The sequence below is a fragment of the Siphateles boraxobius genome, unplaced genomic scaffold (assembly GCF_051911475.1).
Source record: "Siphateles boraxobius isolate OS27281-9 unplaced genomic scaffold, OSU_SipBor_1 13, whole genome shotgun sequence".
NCBI classification, from domain to species: domain Eukaryota; kingdom Metazoa; phylum Chordata; class Actinopteri; order Cypriniformes; family Leuciscidae; genus Siphateles; species Siphateles boraxobius.
This window is the reverse complement of record NW_027508733.1, coordinates 7,029,032-7,046,749: the sequence shown is the minus strand read 5'-3', so window position 1 is coordinate 7,046,749 and position 17,718 is coordinate 7,029,032. Positions and strand designations below refer to the sequence as shown.

The 17,718-nt window shown below is 34.1% G+C and overlaps 1 long non-coding RNA gene across 1 annotated transcript in view; it reads right to left on the bottom strand.

Annotated features, from left to right (window-relative positions):
* The window catches only part of LOC143735396 (uncharacterized), a 271,580-nt gene that overhangs the window by 237,814 nt on the left and 16,048 nt on the right, over positions 1–17,718 (bottom strand). The gene's annotated exons all lie outside the window — the stretch shown is intronic.

Genomic DNA, 17,718 nt, shown 5'->3' with positions numbered 1-17,718 from the left:
TATGGCATTTTAATGTCACATTCAAACAATAAGAAGAATGCCTTAGTATGTCAAACATCAGCATTAATAGTATTATATTTTTATAGAAAAAAGTTTTGTGAGCATCATATCAGCAGAAATGGGGGACAAAAATGCCACTATTGCACAAGCTGTTTGTCCAATACAATCAGTTACCACATCAAACCACATTTCTCTCCAGATCAGCAAGTTTCATTTTGACTCCAGAACACTGTGATTGACTATTCAACAATTAAACAGTCACAGCAAAAACACAATAAGATTATTGTCGTTTTTATAGAAAATAAAATGTCATTTGTTTGTGACATGATTTTATTGGCTTTATCATCACATTAAAGGACCACTTACACTATACTATTTTCAACTAAAAATGGAAAACTTTTATGTGTTTTGGACATTTTCCTATACACAACAATGGCATTTTGAGGGCCTGAAAACACAAACTTTTGAAATCGATACCATTATTGTCTTTCTTTATGGTGTAAACTACAAATTTAATTAGTGAAAACGGTGCGCGTGTGTTTCTTTACAAAGTATTAAGGCCATCTACTGGCCTGGCAGCAGAACACAGTGTTTTTAGCCGTTTTCGCTGCTGATCCTTCTGAACGGGGATCGTTTTGACAACATTGTGTATTTGAAAAACGCAAGGAAAAACGTTTCAGTTTTTAGTACATCGCTGTCGTGTAGACGCCCTAAAAGTGGAAAAATAATTAATAATCCTACATTTAACTTTATTAAACTGCATCTTTTATTGTAAAAAGCAACAAGAATGAATCTTCCTAGACAGCAACATAGTGTCGGCCCAGTGATCCACATGTACCAAATATGGCCCGGATCTGGGCCGGCACTATGTTGCTGTCTGGGTTTAGTTCACTGTGAAAGAAATCACACTGTTACCATGATATCATCAGCTGTCATCTTGTTTTCTGTAGGTTCACAAGCATCAACAATCTACGTTTGAACACATGGCACATTGTTTAGCAGGATTGCAACAATACAAAAATAGATGTATAGTTATCCATTTGTGGGGATTGACCTTTGCAAACGGCTTCATTGACTACAAAGTGACTAGTAAGTGAAATCATGTCAGCCAAGGTTGTTTTTTTTTAGCAGGAAACTCTCTTACATGTCCATCATTTTGCATGATCAGATTTGCTGTGCTATCTGTGGAGGGAGGAGAAAGAAGACGTGCAGCGCAGGAGATCAGGCTTGATTTCATCGACTGCAAACCACAGCGCTTTCAGAGTTTAAAGCTTGAGCACCTTGAGTGATACTATTTCAGATCCCTGAACCGCTGAAGAAAATGTTCGACAGATTAATTTTGTTCTGTTTGTGCTGTTGCCGTCTAGTTGGTAAGTTAAACATATGAAGATGCGTCTCTGGGATATATTTATTTTAGTCCTGCTAAAAGGATTTCATTTGAAAGCCAAAATTTGACTTTCCAGAGATTGCAATTGTTTCAATACCACAAATTTCAGTTAAAGCTTAATTTAGATACCTTTAAGATCCTTAATCTGCACAATTGACTTGTTTTGTCTCTGTTCTCCAGGAGTGTTTGGTGACACAGATGCAGTCAAGTCAGTGTCAGTGATGGAGGGAGATTCAGTCACTCTACAGGCTGACACTGTATACAGACGGATGATCTGATAATGTGGAACTTTAAAACCAACGGGCCTCTTTTAGCGAAAATCAACCACGCGACCAATGACATCTCAATAAAGGAAGATGCTGTTGATGGGAGATTCAGAGACAGACTGAAGGTGGATCATCAGACTGGATCTCTGACCATCATGAACACCAGAAACACAGACTCTGAAGTTTATCAAATATCCATCAGCAGCAAAACAAATACCAAACATAGATTCAGTGTTACTGTCTACAGTGAGTAGAGATTTACAGGTTGCTCTGTGTTTTGTATGTTATGGACAGTTGCAGGAAAGCTACATGTCTCTTTATTCTTTAATGTTTTTAAGCTCGTCTGCCCATTCCGGTTATTATCAGTGAACTCCCACCAAATTCATCATCAGGATCTTCGGTGTCCAAATGTGTGCTCCAATGTTCAGTGTTAAATGTGAGTGATGCGACTCTCTCCTGGCACAAAGGAATCAGTGTATTGTCCAGCATCAGTGTGTGTGATCTCAACAGAAGCCTCTCTTTACATCTGGAGTGTGTGGATGATTCGTACAGCTGTGTGCTGAAAAATCCCATCAGCAACCAGACCACACATCTCAACAACACTGAGCTCTGTCAGCCATGTTCAGGTGTGTTAGTTATACTACTAATTATTGACATCATTATCTTGGATGCCTTATTTGTTTTGTATGTTATTGGTCTTTCACAAGTGAATCATGTTTTTTTTTTTTTTTTTTTTCCTCAGATTGTGCTTTCTGTTGTGATGCTTCTGAAGTGTTCATCCGATTGGTCGCCTCTGTTCTGGTGGGCGCGGCTACTGTTTTTTTTTTAGTTTATGACATCATCACATCCAGAAGAGGTGAAAAAGAGTCACGTTCAGGGATGAGGTGTTCATGACCAAACAAAACAATACAATTCATCTAATTAGCTTACTAAAAATTAAAGATTACTTCAGTCTGTGGGTTTATTAGTTTCACAACTTCACTTAGGGGCTGTTTACACAACACCATTTTCAACTAAAAAGTGAAAACCTTTTATTCGTTTTGGCCGTTCATTTACACAGTGTTTTGCGTGCCTGGAAACATACTTTTGAAAACGGGTTTCAAATTACTAGTTTTTTTTTAAACTATGCTGTTATCATCTCAGTGTAAACTACAAAAACACAAATTTGTGTAAACGGTGACATCATGCGCATGTCTATTACATGTTTAGTCTATAGGCACATAGTGTTTCTTTACAAAATTACATCTCCATCTACTGGCCTGGCAGCAAAATACTGTTTTTTTTCTGAACCGTGTGAATGGGGATCGTTTTGAAAATGTTGTGGTCTGTGCACAGAAAATGCAAAAGGAAAACTTTTCCGTTTATAGTACATCGTTGTCGTGTATAAATACCCTTGGATGCATTGATTCGGATTTATTTTATATACATTTTTATGGCTTGTTTTACCTTTTTACTGGTTAATCTTCATGGAGCATCTTTATTCATTTTTATTTACATTTGATAAAACTGCCATAAAACAGTAATTATATTAATATATGTATTATTTTTATTTTTTTATTTTATTTTATTTTTATACAGTTTTTGGTCCCTTGCTGGTCTGGGATGTTAAGAATTTGTGTAAAATATAAGTGTTTTTATTCATTTCATTTTGTGTTCTGTTTCTTTATGAGGCATTTGATAAAAACCTTGGATTTAAAACCAACAGGAGGAATTCCTTACTATTTACGTGTCTTTTAGCCTATATATATATATATATATATATATATATATATATATATATATATATATATATTATCAAATGGCAAATAAAATCAATGAAATAATTTTAAAGACAAAAAGAGGCTATATTTGGATTTTAAAAAATACAATAACAATATTTATTATTGCTATACACATTTTGGGGGAGAATGTTGTGTTCTTCAGCCTATAATTGAAAAAAAATACATGTATTTGCACTAAAGGGCTTTTTTAGAGTTTCATCTTACTTCCAGTCAACTTGTATCAACTTATTTTAGGTTAAATTAACAAGCGTATTTTCCAAATTAACTGAAAATGCTGAATCCACTGAATTTAAACATTTGGATTTTATCATGCATATAATCACCTATATTATTGTGTTTTCAGATCTCTAACTGCCCAATAAAACATTTTTATAACAAAGTTGGGTTTTAGCATTTTGTTTAGGTTATAAGGCAGGGTTCCTCAAGTCTTGTCAAGCTTTGTATTCCACTGTAACAATATTAAAGAAGACAACATACACTGCGCATGTGTGGTCTGTTCTCTCGATAAGTTAAGGGATGTGATTTTAACACTCTCTAATGGACTAAACTTTCACCTTTAACAAATTTTAGGAATCAATCTTTGACCTTTAAAGTTGTTCAACTCAATCCTGAGTGCATTCAAAATGAATGCATTGTCTAATCAGTATGTACTTTTAATTTTGTTTAATGCATTTAGATGAGCTTATTTTCACCTTTTCAGAAAGGAGAGTTCCTGGTTAGGACACTAGATGACACTCTAGTGATAAACTATACACACACTTTAATAAAATAGCAGGCAATTTATAAAAAGGGCAAAATATGAGACTGATTTTTTTTTTTTTTTAAATCTAGTTTACTTTATCTACTTTACAGAAGAATAACCATAGCCTTACATCTGCTGGCTTTTTTACATTAATATGGCTATATACATTAATATTTGCACTTAATACAACTGCCCAATCAATCATAGAAACGTTTTCAACAGTGTTCTATTATTTTAAAAATATACCCTAAATGAAATGCAGTTTTTGTCTGTCTGCTGGTGTGGGATGTTAACATTTGGGTGAAATACTATAGTGTTTTTTTTAGTTTTTTTTTATCATTTCAATTTGTGTACTGTTTCTTAACCCTTTAACCAAATGCTTGAGCACATTTTGAGTCACTATATTTTAATGAGAGGAGTACCTAACTTAACTCAAACTGATTGAGCCATCTCTACCATCTGGTTGAGGTATGTAATGCCAAAAAAAAAATCCACTAGATGTCACAGTGTCAATCAACAGCACTTGTCACAACACTTCTTCTAACATGGATGTCAGAAACAAATAAATCACCCCAGCCATGTGAACTGTTTTTGGTGAAAATTTGCAAGCTAAGCATATACATATTTTTTACATATTACACTGTAAGAGCCCTAACTTAACACAAGTATGTTACTTGGTGCCATGAAAAAACTTATGTTTTTAATAATTTTTCAAAAACATGCTCAACCAAACGGTTGATTTGGCAAATAACGGTTAACTGTTAACAGTTAACCCTTTTTGAGAATGGACATTACAATGCACTATTAAAACTTGGTTGTAATTCAAGAATGCTTTGGAATAAAGACCTAAGTTTGGTCTTGTTTTAAAGAAAACACGCAGCAAATTATCGCTGATGTAAAAGCATTTTTAAAAAAACATTATTTTTTCTTTTATACAAATATATATTTTACAAAATATGTTTTACTATAAAATTACTATAAAATCAAAGCCATATATCTAACCAAGTTGTGTTCCAAATTTGAAGTTGATATCACAAAAATTGAAGTTTCCATGAGATTTTGTTTAGGCGTAATACCAAAAATGACATACATTCCATTGAATTTAATTGTATGCATTCTGCTGTAACAAATTAATAAATTTCTATCCAAATATCACTTCTGTCACAAAATAAGGAGATAAGAAATGCAAACAAAAAAATTTTCCATCACTTTTTTCTTGGTGCGGACATTAAAGGGTTAACCCTCTAGTTCACTTTAAAATGAAAATTCTGTCATCATTTTCTCACCCTCAAGTTGTTTCAAACCTGTTTGAATTTCTTTCTTCCTGCTGAACACAAAAGAAGATGTTTTGAAGGATGTCGTAGTTAATGGACCCCATTGACTTCCATAGTATTTTTTCCTATGGAAGACAATGGAGTCCACCAACTGTCAAAAGACGTAGATACAGCTGCCTTATATGTCTATATGTCTGTGTTAAAGTGTTTTATTGCGTTTGAACTTGTTTAGAGAACGGCTCACTTGACAACATGGCTCGAGGAGATCTTGCTGCACTTCTCTCATGCGTCATGTTTGCTAGAGTGATGAAAGAAATGAGTATGCGGAAAGGCTTTGGACATGGTTTGGGCATGTTTTATGTAAATTACTTGGTATCTCATTTAGAGTAGGCTCCTCTGATTTCAACAATATTAGAAGGAGATTAAAGGGGTGGTAAAACGCATTTTTTTCGAAGGCTTGATTGTGTTTGTGGGGTGCACTGTAACCTGTATTCATGCTTCGTTTTTTAAAAATTGCATTATTTTTCATATATTTTACCTTTATTCTACACTGCTCTGCCCCTCCTTGTAAAAACGGTCTGATGGTTTCCTGGTTCTATGAAGCCAGTCCCTCAAAACTACGCAATGGGCTCAGATTGGTTAGCTGGCCCAGCGTGTTGTGATTCGCTAACCGTCTAGTGCACGTTCTCCGGAAACGTCACACCCCGTACCTTAACCGATAGCCTAGTTTGTGCTTTGGTGTATTAGGCTGGTGACACACTGGCTGCGTGGCGTGAGCGTGGCGTTTCTGTTGGGTGTCAGCTGCGTGGCGGCTGCGTCGCGTTTTCTGTCTTCTTTGCACACCAGAAACGTGTCTGACGCGGTCCTGCTGACACGGATCACCCTTGTTCGACATATGGGAGAGAGTTGTGGAAGCCCTATATAGCCTAGGCAAGGCTACTTCATGTTAAGCATAAATATAAAGCCTACTGATAAAGACACTGTCAGCAGTATTGACAGCAAAACAGACTACAGAATATTTAGTTCTGTATTGACAGGTGCAATATTTGGAAAATTGATAACTATTTATTTATTTTTAAATTATATTTATATCTGTATTTATGTCAAAACCTAGACTTTCAACCATCAAAATGTAATTTATTAATAATTATTTGTGTACAAAATAACGTATACACATCTTTTCCTATTCTATTTTGCCTGGAAACGCTTCCAACACGCTTGCGTGTCCCGTGAAAAATAGGCGTCTGTTCTATTTCTAGCATTCACGCGTTTTCTGCACATGCGTGTCACGCAGGCAGTGTGCAAGCTCTAACCTGTTAACATGGGAGCCGAAATAAAAACGGACAAACCACGTAGCTGAGACGCTTACGCCACGCAGCCAGTGTGTCACCGGCCTTATAAACAATGAAACGTTAGTGGAGATGATCGAGCAGAACCTGTTCAAAAACGGCTGTTAAAGGACGTTTCAGAAAGGTTTGTTTTTTGTTGTTCTCTCATTACTTGTCAGATACCGTTAAGTATGAATGAGCATTTAACAAACCAGCAGAGCCAAACAGCATTGTCATTTGTTTACTTCCTTGCTACAACGTAGCCTACAATTAACAATACGAACTATTACAGGAAAACACATCGAGAAAAAATAAATCATACTTACAGGTTGTGGCTCCTAAACAACAGCTTCTGTTCTTAAAGTTGGAACTGAGAGCGAGATTTGGGTCATAATTATGAGGGACGAGTTAAAAATTAATTTTAACCTTTGATCCCTAACTCCCTTGTCCCTAGGAAGGCTGAACAAAGTGGACCTGCAACCGGGATGAAAATAACAGCAGCGTTTTCGACGGCATTGCGACAACTCATCTCCAAAACAGCAATATAAAATGGCCTCGCCCCGCTTATTAAGTATTCTCGGAGGAGGGGTTTATGTAAATAATGGGATACACTGTAAAAAAAAAAATCGTAAAAAAACGGTCAATGACTGGCAGCTGCGGCTGCCAAACAAAAACCGTAAAAAAAAAGTAAAATATCGTAATTTAAATGAAATGCAAAAAACTTTTACAGAAATTTTCCTTATTTTTTTTACAGAAAAACACTGTTATTTTACAACTATTTCCTGAATTATTACGATCAAACACCTTCATTGTAAAAAAATCCCATAAAAAAACAGTCAAATGACTGTCAGCAACGGCTGCCATACAAAAACCATAAAATGAATGTAAAATATCTTAATTTAAATAAGTGCAAAATACTTTTACAGAAATCTTCTTTAATCTTTTTTAACAGAAACACACAGTTAAAACAGTTATTTCACATTTATTTTCTGATTTATTTACTGAAAAACATGCAGTTAATTACATGCATGATTTGCTTTGACTATATACGTCACTACATCAGCAACTACACAGTTACTGTCAGTTAAATAAAGAAACATGCAGCATTTCAACAGTGTATATTAGCTCATCCTGGACTGGAGCTCAGGCTCTACGCTTTAACACAATGGTGACACACGAAACGCACCATACAGAAACACTTTAAACCCCAACAGAACATTAAACACTACCAGATCTTTCAGGATCGCAGCATCTTCACTTATTACAATCCAGACTTTATTTCTTTCATACTAACATTATTATTGAGAATTAACAGAGGTTTAGAAGTTGAAGCTTTATTGAAAAGAATAAAGTTTGATGTCACCATGATGGAGATCAGTATTTGCTTTAGTTGGGGTCTTGAACTTTTAGTGTTGAACGTTAATGTTTCTCTGGCTGCATTCACTGTGTGTCTTTGATGCATATTTGTTATGGTAAGAATCTAAGAGAAACTCAGATCAGATAATGCTGGTCACTTTGTAGTAAGAAAAGTCATCATGTAGAGTCCAGTTCCATTGATACTATCTGAAGTAGGGCTGCACGATTAATCGCACGATGTTCTTATGCGCATCTAATCAGTAAAGCTAATCATCTAATCCTTAATTAGTAGTAAATCACCTTCACCTGCTTTCAGATGGAGCGGCATTTACTACAAAGAGCCATAGTTCACTGACAAGCTGAGCTAAATCGCGTTAAAATCGAGGACATATCGCCAACGATATTTAATGCGATATGGCTCAGCTTGTCAGTTAACTACGGCTCTTTGTACTCAGCAAAAACTCAGTGTTAAATTAACACACCTGGGAGTATATATGAGTCCACACTCAAGAGTGTTACAGTTAATGAGATATTTAAGTGATTAATTGAGTGATGATTGAGCATTATTGAAGACACCTGAAGCAGAATCACTGAAGGAGAAAACCGGAATTTCAGGTCACCATTATGGAGATGAGTGGTTGCTTTAGTTGGGCTCTTGACCCTTACATTATTATCTTTAGATTTTGTTTGGTTGATGTATCTGAGTTATAACTGCCAGATGAACAAAGAAAAAAGTGATCTGATGGTGTTGGTTATAATATGACAGTCATTGTCATCATTTGAACTTTACGATTTTGATTTATGTTGTTGGTAACAGCATAACTGAGTTTCTGCATAAATATCCAGAATTTGAGATATAATATAAAGGAGTTCTTAAAAGTTGTTTATAGGCACACACAGATATCAAGATTCAGTCAATGCATCTCAACAATGGTGACGAGCAGAATATTCAATTAGGAAATGTAAATTACATAGACAATTCAGATCATAATTTATTCATTCCGCAATGCATGATGGGAGCCATTAATGAGTTGTGATTGGTGGCAACCAGGATTATTATTGTCACCACGGTTGAGATTCACAGGCTGATTATTGATGTCTGTGTTTCTAGATAAATGCATTTGAAAGTGATTTGATCAGGACCATTTTTATTAAATGTTTTGAATTATAAGAAAAATACAATTATCATATGCTGTATAACCACTAAACTGTTGCTATCAAGTTAAACCAGATCATCTGAATGAGTTTCAATTTTCAGATCACAGCAGGATTATGTCAAAACATAACTAACACTATCAGAACACACTTGTCTTTGTTCATTTGACTGTAATAAATCAATAACAGCCGACAAAGAAAATGTAAACTTAAAGTATAAGGATCAAGAGCCCAACTAAAGCAAACACTTATCGCCATAACGGTGGCTTACAATTTTAGATTTTCTCCTTCTGTGATTCTGCTTGTTATCATCAGGTGTCTTCAATAATGCTCAATGATCACTAAATTAATCACTTAATTATCTCATTAACTTTAACACTCTTGAGTGTTAATTTAACACTCATATCTGCATCATGTCGTCCATCTGAAAGCAGGTGAAGGTGATTTACTACTAATCAAGGAACCGGCTTTACTGATTAGATGCGCATAACAATATCGTGCGATTAATCGTGCAGCCCTAATCTGAAGTATAATATCTGATTTTGTCATTAAATATTAGTTATTCATTTTGCATGACAAAGCTTTTATAAAACATTCTCCAGTGCTGTGATACTCAGATTTTATGTAGTCATTATACAGAAAATATTTGACAGGAACATATAGACTCACTCAGACATCAAGAATCAGCGTATGAATCACAACAATGGTGACAATGAAAAATAAACTTTTTTGGTTGTCACCATTGTTGAGATTCATATGTTGATTCTTGATGTCTCTATACAACTAAAAAAAAACGACAAAACATTTGTGTAGTATATATATATTTTTTTTTAAATGCAGGTTGTTATAATAATGATATCACAATATTCAAGGGTCATGTGAAAAATTATGACATTAATTAAAGACTTTGTATAAAGCTAAATTCCACCTACATACTCTGTAATCTCAGTTATCATATACAGAGATTTGACTGCCATATCAGTGAATCAGATCATCATATGATGACTATAACATCATCAATTAATGATCGAGATCATATGATATTTTCTTCAACATTTATAACAAACGTGTATCAAATACACAGTCAAAGCAGCCAAAGAAAAGCATAAGTTAAATCTCAAGGGTCATGAGCCCAACTAAAGCAGACACTGATCCCAATCATGGTGACATCAAATTTATTTTAAAGTTTTTTACACTTTATTTAAATTAGCATATTTTACTTTAATTTTATGGTTTTTGTTTGGCAGCCGCAGCTGCCAGTCATTTGACCCTTTTTTTACGATTTTTTTACAATTAAGGTATTTGATCATAATAATGCAGGAAATACCTGTAAAATAACAGTGTTTTTTCGGTTTATTTAAATTAGCATATTTTACTTTAATTTTATGGTTTTTGTTTGGCAGCCGCAGCTGCCAGTCATCTGACCATTTTTTTACGATTTTTTTTTACAATGAAGGTATATGATCGTGATTATTCAGGAAATACCTGTAAAATAACAGTGTTTTTCAGTTTATTTAATTTAGGATGTTTTACAGTTTTTTGGGGAGCTGACAGTCATTTGACCATTTTATCATTTAACTGTTTTGTTTCTGTTAAATTACAGATTATATTTGTAATTTTACATACATTTGTATGTAATTTAAGAAAACAGAAAAAATACTGTATGAAAAATACAATCAATTTTCTGTATAAAAAATGTGAATTACTGTAATTTGTCATTAATGTTACAATACCTAAAATAACAGCTGAATTTTTATTTTACAGATATTATTTGTAATTTTACAGTGTTTTGAGTATAATTTAAAATGAAAGAAAATGATCGTCAAAAAATCACAGTTATTTTCTGTAAAATTAGGATTTTTTTTTTACAGTGTATGCTGACATCAGCAACTCAAGAGGAATGGCATGTAGTTCAAAACCGGCTGTTTGCTGTAGTCCTTAGAAATTTAATTTGTTAAAAGCAAATATCTCCCTTTGCTTTGAACTTTGAGCGCTGTAACTTTGCAGATGTTATTTATACTCAAACAGCAACATTACACATTAGCTAAAGTTAGAAAATTGAAACTTTAGTTTCGTGAGAAGTTCCAATGTGCCTATAGCTATTCGAAGAGAGTGTTCAATTATTTGTGAATGAGACCCACTATCAACTGAAAATGTTCCTAAAAGAAGGAACTTTTATACAGAGCTGCCAACTTTTGAGTTTAGCTTGGAATGAGAATTAAGGGCGGGTGAAGGGGGGAGCTATTATAGCTATAATCACAATAGACTTGCATTATGATAAGTTGTGATTGTCAAAACATTTACTAGCCTAACTAAACAATTTCATTAAGTTTAGTGACAGCATATTATGGTGCAATGACTGGCAGGCTACACTGTAAAAAAAAAAATCGTAAAAAAACGGTCAATGACTGGCAGCTGCGGCTGCCAAACAAAAACCGTAAAAATAAAGTAAAATATCGTAATTTAAATGAAATGCAAAAAACTTTTACAGAAATTTTCCTTAATTTTTTTTACAGAAAAACACTGTTATTTTAAGACTATTTCCTGAATTATTACGATCAAACACCTTCATTGTAAAAAAATCCCATAAAAAACAGTCAAATGACTGTCAGCAACGGCTGCCATACAAAAACCATAAAATGAATGTAAAATATCTTAATTTAAATAAGTGCAAAATACTTTTACAGAAATCTTCATTAATCTTTTTTAACAGAAACACACAGTTAAAACAGTTATTTCACATTTATTTTCTGATTTATTTACCGAAAAACATGCAGTTAATTACATGCATGATTTGCTTTGACTATATACGTCACTACATCAGCAACTACACAGTTACTGTCAGTTAAATAAAGAAACATGCAGCATTTCAACAGTGTTTATTTGCTCATCCTGGACTGGAGCTCAGGCTCTACGCTTCAACACAATGGTGACACACGAAACACACCATACAGAAACACTTTAAACCCCAACAGAACATTAAACACTACCAGATCTTTCAGGATCGCAGCATCTTCACTTATTACAATCCAGACTTTATTTCTTTCATACTAACATTATTATTGAGAATTAACAGAGGTTTAGAAGTTGAAGCTTTATTGAAAAGAATAAAGTTTGATGTCACCATGATGGAGATCAGTATTTGCTTTAGTTGGGCTCTTGAACTTTTAGTCATGAACTTTAATGTTTCTCTGGCTGCATTAACTGTGTGTCTCTGATGCATATTTGTTATGGTAAGAGTCTAAGAGAAACTCAGATCAGATAATGCTGGTCACTTTGTAGTGAGAATAGTCATCATGTAGAGTCCAGCTCCATTGATACCATCTGAAGTATAATATCTGATTTTGTCATTAAATATTAGTTATTCATTTTGCGTGACAAAGCTTCTATAAAACATTCTCCAGTGCTGTGATACTCAGATTTTATGAAGTCATTATACAGAAAATATTTGATAGGAACATATAGACTCACTCAGACATCAAGAATCAGCGTATGAATCACAACAATGGTGACAATGAAAAAAAAAACTTTTTTGGTTGTCACCATTGTTGAGATTCATATGTTGATTCTTGATGTCTCTATAAAACTAAAAAAAAAACTAAAAAACTTTTGTGTAGTATATATTTTATTTTTTTTAAATGCAGGTTGTTATAATACTGATACCACAATATTCAAGGGTCATGTGAAAAATTATGACATTAATTAAATACTTTGTATAAAGCTAAATTCCACCTACATACTCTGTAATCTAAGTTATCATATACAGAGATTTGACTGTCATATCAGTGAATCAGATCATCATATGATGACTATAACATCATCAATTAACGATCGAGATCATATGATATTTTCTTCAGCATTTATAACAAACGTGTATCAAATACACAATTAAAGCAGCCAAAGAAAAGCATAAGTTAAATCTCAAGGGTCATGAGCCCAACTAAAGCAGACACTGATCCCAATCATGGTGACATCAAATTTATTTTAAAGTTTTTTACACTTTATTTAAATTAGCATATTTTACTTTAATTTTATGGTTTTTGTTTGGCAGCCGCAGCTGCCAGTCATTTGACCCTTTTTTTACGATTTTTTTACAATTAAGGTATTTGATCATAATAATGCAGGAAATACCTGTAAAATAACAGTGTTTTTTCGGTTTATTTAAATTAGCATATTTTACTTTAATTTTATAGTTTTTGTTTGGCAGCCGCAGCTGCCAGTCATTTGACCATTTTTTTACGATTTTTTTTTACAATGAAGGTATATGATCGTGATTATTCAGGAAATACCTGTAAAATAACAGTGTTTTTCAGTTTATTTAATTTAGGATGTTTTACAGTTTTTTGGGGAGCTGACAGTCATTTGACCATTTTATCATTTAACTGTTTTGTTTCTGTTAAATTACAGATTATATTTGTAATTTTACATACATTTTTATGTAATTTAAGAAAACAGAAAAAATACTGTATGAAAAATACAATCAATTTTCTGTATAAAAAATGTGAATTACTGTAATTTGTCATTAATGTCACAATACCTAAAATAACAGCTGAATTTTTATTTTACAGATATTATTTGTAATTTTACAGTGTTTTGAGTATAATTTAAAATGAAAGAAAATGATCGTCAAAAAATCACAGTTATTTTCTGTAAAATTAGGATTTTTTTTTACAGTGTATTGCTTTTATTATTTCTTTGATTATTATTGTGGTTGACCAATTATTGTGGTTTGATTCCGATCTTGATTCAATATCGATTCATTCTGATAAATATTAGGTACAGTAGATAGCCTACATGTTACTTTTTAAATTAAGAAAATCTCACCTAATGCTGTAAACATATAGCTACCCTACAGAGAGCCCTGTCAGTTGGTATTATTAAATGTTAAAAATACATGTGTTTTTTATTATAATAACATCTTTATAATATTTTAATGATATAAGTAAAAATATAATAAATATATAATAGTGCACATATTAAGCTAAATACTCATTTATACTAATACTACATCTATATTATAAAATACTAATTTTGTTGTATTATCAAGCTGTTTTATTGACCGTTTTTCGCGCTTGAAAAACACTGGTTTATCGATATTATGTATGAGGTATATACATTTCGGTAAGTTGTACTGTATCTTTCAACATAGGCTACCTATTCATTTGTGTTTATTTACTATTAACTAGTAAAGAGAGATTATCGGTTCACTTGCCGCCAGGAGCTATCTGTCACGTCACATTTCTTTATTCTTTGAATTTCGTAATAAAATTGACAGAACCTGAGAGCTGAGAATTTGTTTCATATCAAAAGTAATCCGCTTTGTCATGTCTGTCGGTATCAATGTCTTCCTTGCTTCGCGATTTTTCTCTGCGTGAGAAAATGGATGTGTGGCGTGAGAGCGTGGAAAGTGTCAATTGCGTGAGTCTCTGAATGACTGAGAGTTGGCAGCTCTGTTTTGTATCAGATGTTTTTTCTTGCATATACGAATGCAAGCTTATGGTTTATTGCCCCATCACTGAACAACAAACCACAAAAACAAGCCAAAAGTTGAAATAACCTTAGAGCTATTGCTAAACAACATGCTGTTTAAAAAGCATTAAAGGACAAGGTTATACTTGAATATGTTGCTTCTCATAGCAAAAATGTCATATTTCACAGGAGGTGGGATCCAGTCTTGATATATGGTTTAAATATATCCTCTGACGTGCGATATATCGCCCAGCCCTATTTTGTTCTGCTGCCATTAATCTTACTATGCGATCGTTTATTATTTTGATGTATGATTTGTTTGTTTCTCTAGTTTATTTTTCTTTTGTTGTTTGCTTCAAGCCAATGCTGGTGGTTAAAGGGAGTGGCTTGTTTCAGAGCCGTCATTCAACATGAGATGTGCCATCAGTTGTATCATTTAACTCCTACCTTTTGTAATATTGCCACCAGCAGTTTGGTTATTTTGCTCTTTGACCAGTGTTTTTCTCAAAGACTGCGAAGAAATTAGCTACATTTTGTTTTCTGTGATTTACTTCTTTGATCTCATTTCGTATGTGACTTTTTCTTTTGTATTATATAATATTTGGCTGCTTAAATGTTTATGCTGAACTGACAGTCTGATGTGAACCTCTTGGGAGGTACTAGCCGGTTTAACTTCTGTGACCAGAAACATGCCAATTGTTGGTTACTTCTATAGTTAGAATTTGTTCTACTATAAAGTGTTGATACAGGTGTCTGCAGAAACTTGTGAAATTGTATTGTGTCTGATAGTTTTGTTTCTTTCAGAAGCTGAAGGCCCCCGGTGTAGGGAAGCTAGCTGTTGGTGCCCCTTCTGGTGGTGGTGTTTCCTTCACCAAGTGTTTTGTCTTTCTGGCACCTGCTTGTCTTTTGCTTAACTAGTGTAAGTGTTTGTGAGGAGTGTGGTGTGGCCGTCGGGTACTCTCTGTCCAGCTAGCTCCTTACGGGTAAGCCTCAGCCTGAAAGTGTCGTTTTGTGTTTGTTTTTTTGTTTGACGCATTGTTTGAAGAAGTGTAAGACTTTTACTCCTCGAATCAATAGTTTTTAGATGTATTCAGAATAAATAGGATTGTGAAAAATAAAGTGTTTTTGTGTTCAGATTCACGTCTCTTGTCCTCTGTGGTAGCGAACCTGTGTGTCCTTGTGAAATTTCCCCAGTGAAACGGGGTGGCGTAGTCTGCTTTGTTTTACTCTTTTGTTATACCTTTCCAATAAGTGTAACTTTTGCCAGATCTCCACCTCGCCACATTCAGATACCCAAAATTTCTACTCAAGTAAGGTAACGAAGTATTTTGTACTTTGTTACTTGACACCTCTGATGGTATGCACACTTTGTCAAACTCAGTTCCTGAGGGAAACTGCAGCAGAGAATAGGTCTGGTCATGTTGTCATTAAGTTACAAGATTTCAACTTGTAAAAAGCCCTCATTTTCTAGTAGACCTTGTAATTTGAGAAATTCCTAGCTCCTACTTGTACCACATGAATGATTCATTTAGGGATTTATAGTGTTTCCGTAGAAACGCATAATTCCCAGTGAGAACATGAACAGCTCTGAATGGGACATCACGTGTTGTCATCTCAAGACTAGTAATTACGACATGAACGCAGAGTTTAGCTCCAACCCTGATGAAACACTCCTGAACCTGCTTATCCAGGTCTGCAGGATTACATCCAGGCAAGTGTTTTGGCGCTGGTTGGAGCTACACTTTACAGGACAGTGACCCTTCAGGAGCGAAGTTTGACACATCATGTGATCTAAATCATGGGTCAAGGTTTGTCTGGTTTATGGTCTGTTCACCCTTGCTTATACTGTAGAGGTTTTAACGACACCATTATGTGGGCGAAATGACCTTTTATACACTCATTCATAGTATTTTTATAGTTTGAAAGTCACAGACTTAAAACATTTTAAAAGAGACTCTAAGGGAGTTGTAGCTAATATTTAAATTGATTAGTCGCATGGTATTATGAGTCAAGTGGCAAGATAGAATCACCCAAAGACAAAAGCTGTAACAACTGAGAAAAATGGCGTTCAACTTGTTGTAAATGCACCTTTTTCATTTAATTTAGCTTAGTTTTCTGAATATGAGTATATTTTAGGCAAACTCAAATGAGTAAACGCAATTACAAATAACAAGACTCACTTAAGCTATATTGTCTCGACAAAGTGGCAACTGCTCCTTTCAGGAGCATAGCCTGCATTATTGTAGCCTATAGGTTCTGGAAGCTCATGGGTGTAGATTACCCCCCCACCACTTTTTATAAAATGTAAATTCGTCCCCGCACTTTTTTATTGGGCAAGTGTGTTCACGACAAGTTGAGGTTTTTGCAGGCCAATGTGTATGCAATGCATCCAGATTTAAAATTCTAAGAGTCAGGAGTATATCTACATACTCGGATATACTGAGTTCACGTTTCCATGGTAATCAGTCACTCTTGCATCACAACACGCCCATGCTCCCACCCGCGCTGTATCCATCATTTTCATAGAGGTCGCAATGAGTTCAAAACGAAACAAAAAAAACTTAATACTGTTGCACAATGATGAATAACTCTGCCTATTTCTCTTGTTGAAAGATTAACAAGTTTGGTTGGAAATTGAAAATATTCACTACCCGCACAGACGTGCACTTATTTTCAGTATTTATTTTTATTTGTGATGTATTTTATTTTCACATATGTTATCAAAGCCCTTAAGATTCGAATACAGATGGTGATTGTTAATGCTGAATTTGGATTTTCATGCATACAGCCACTATCTTTCTGCTTGAATAAGGCAGAGTTGTAACATGTAGGCTATGATGTTTACAATATATAATTTGGTAACACTTTACAATTAGATAAAGTTTGTAGAAAAACTTTAATTTGTCTTGAAAAAGCCTAACCAGAAAGTTTGAAGTAGTTCTAAAAGCTTGAAGGTTTTC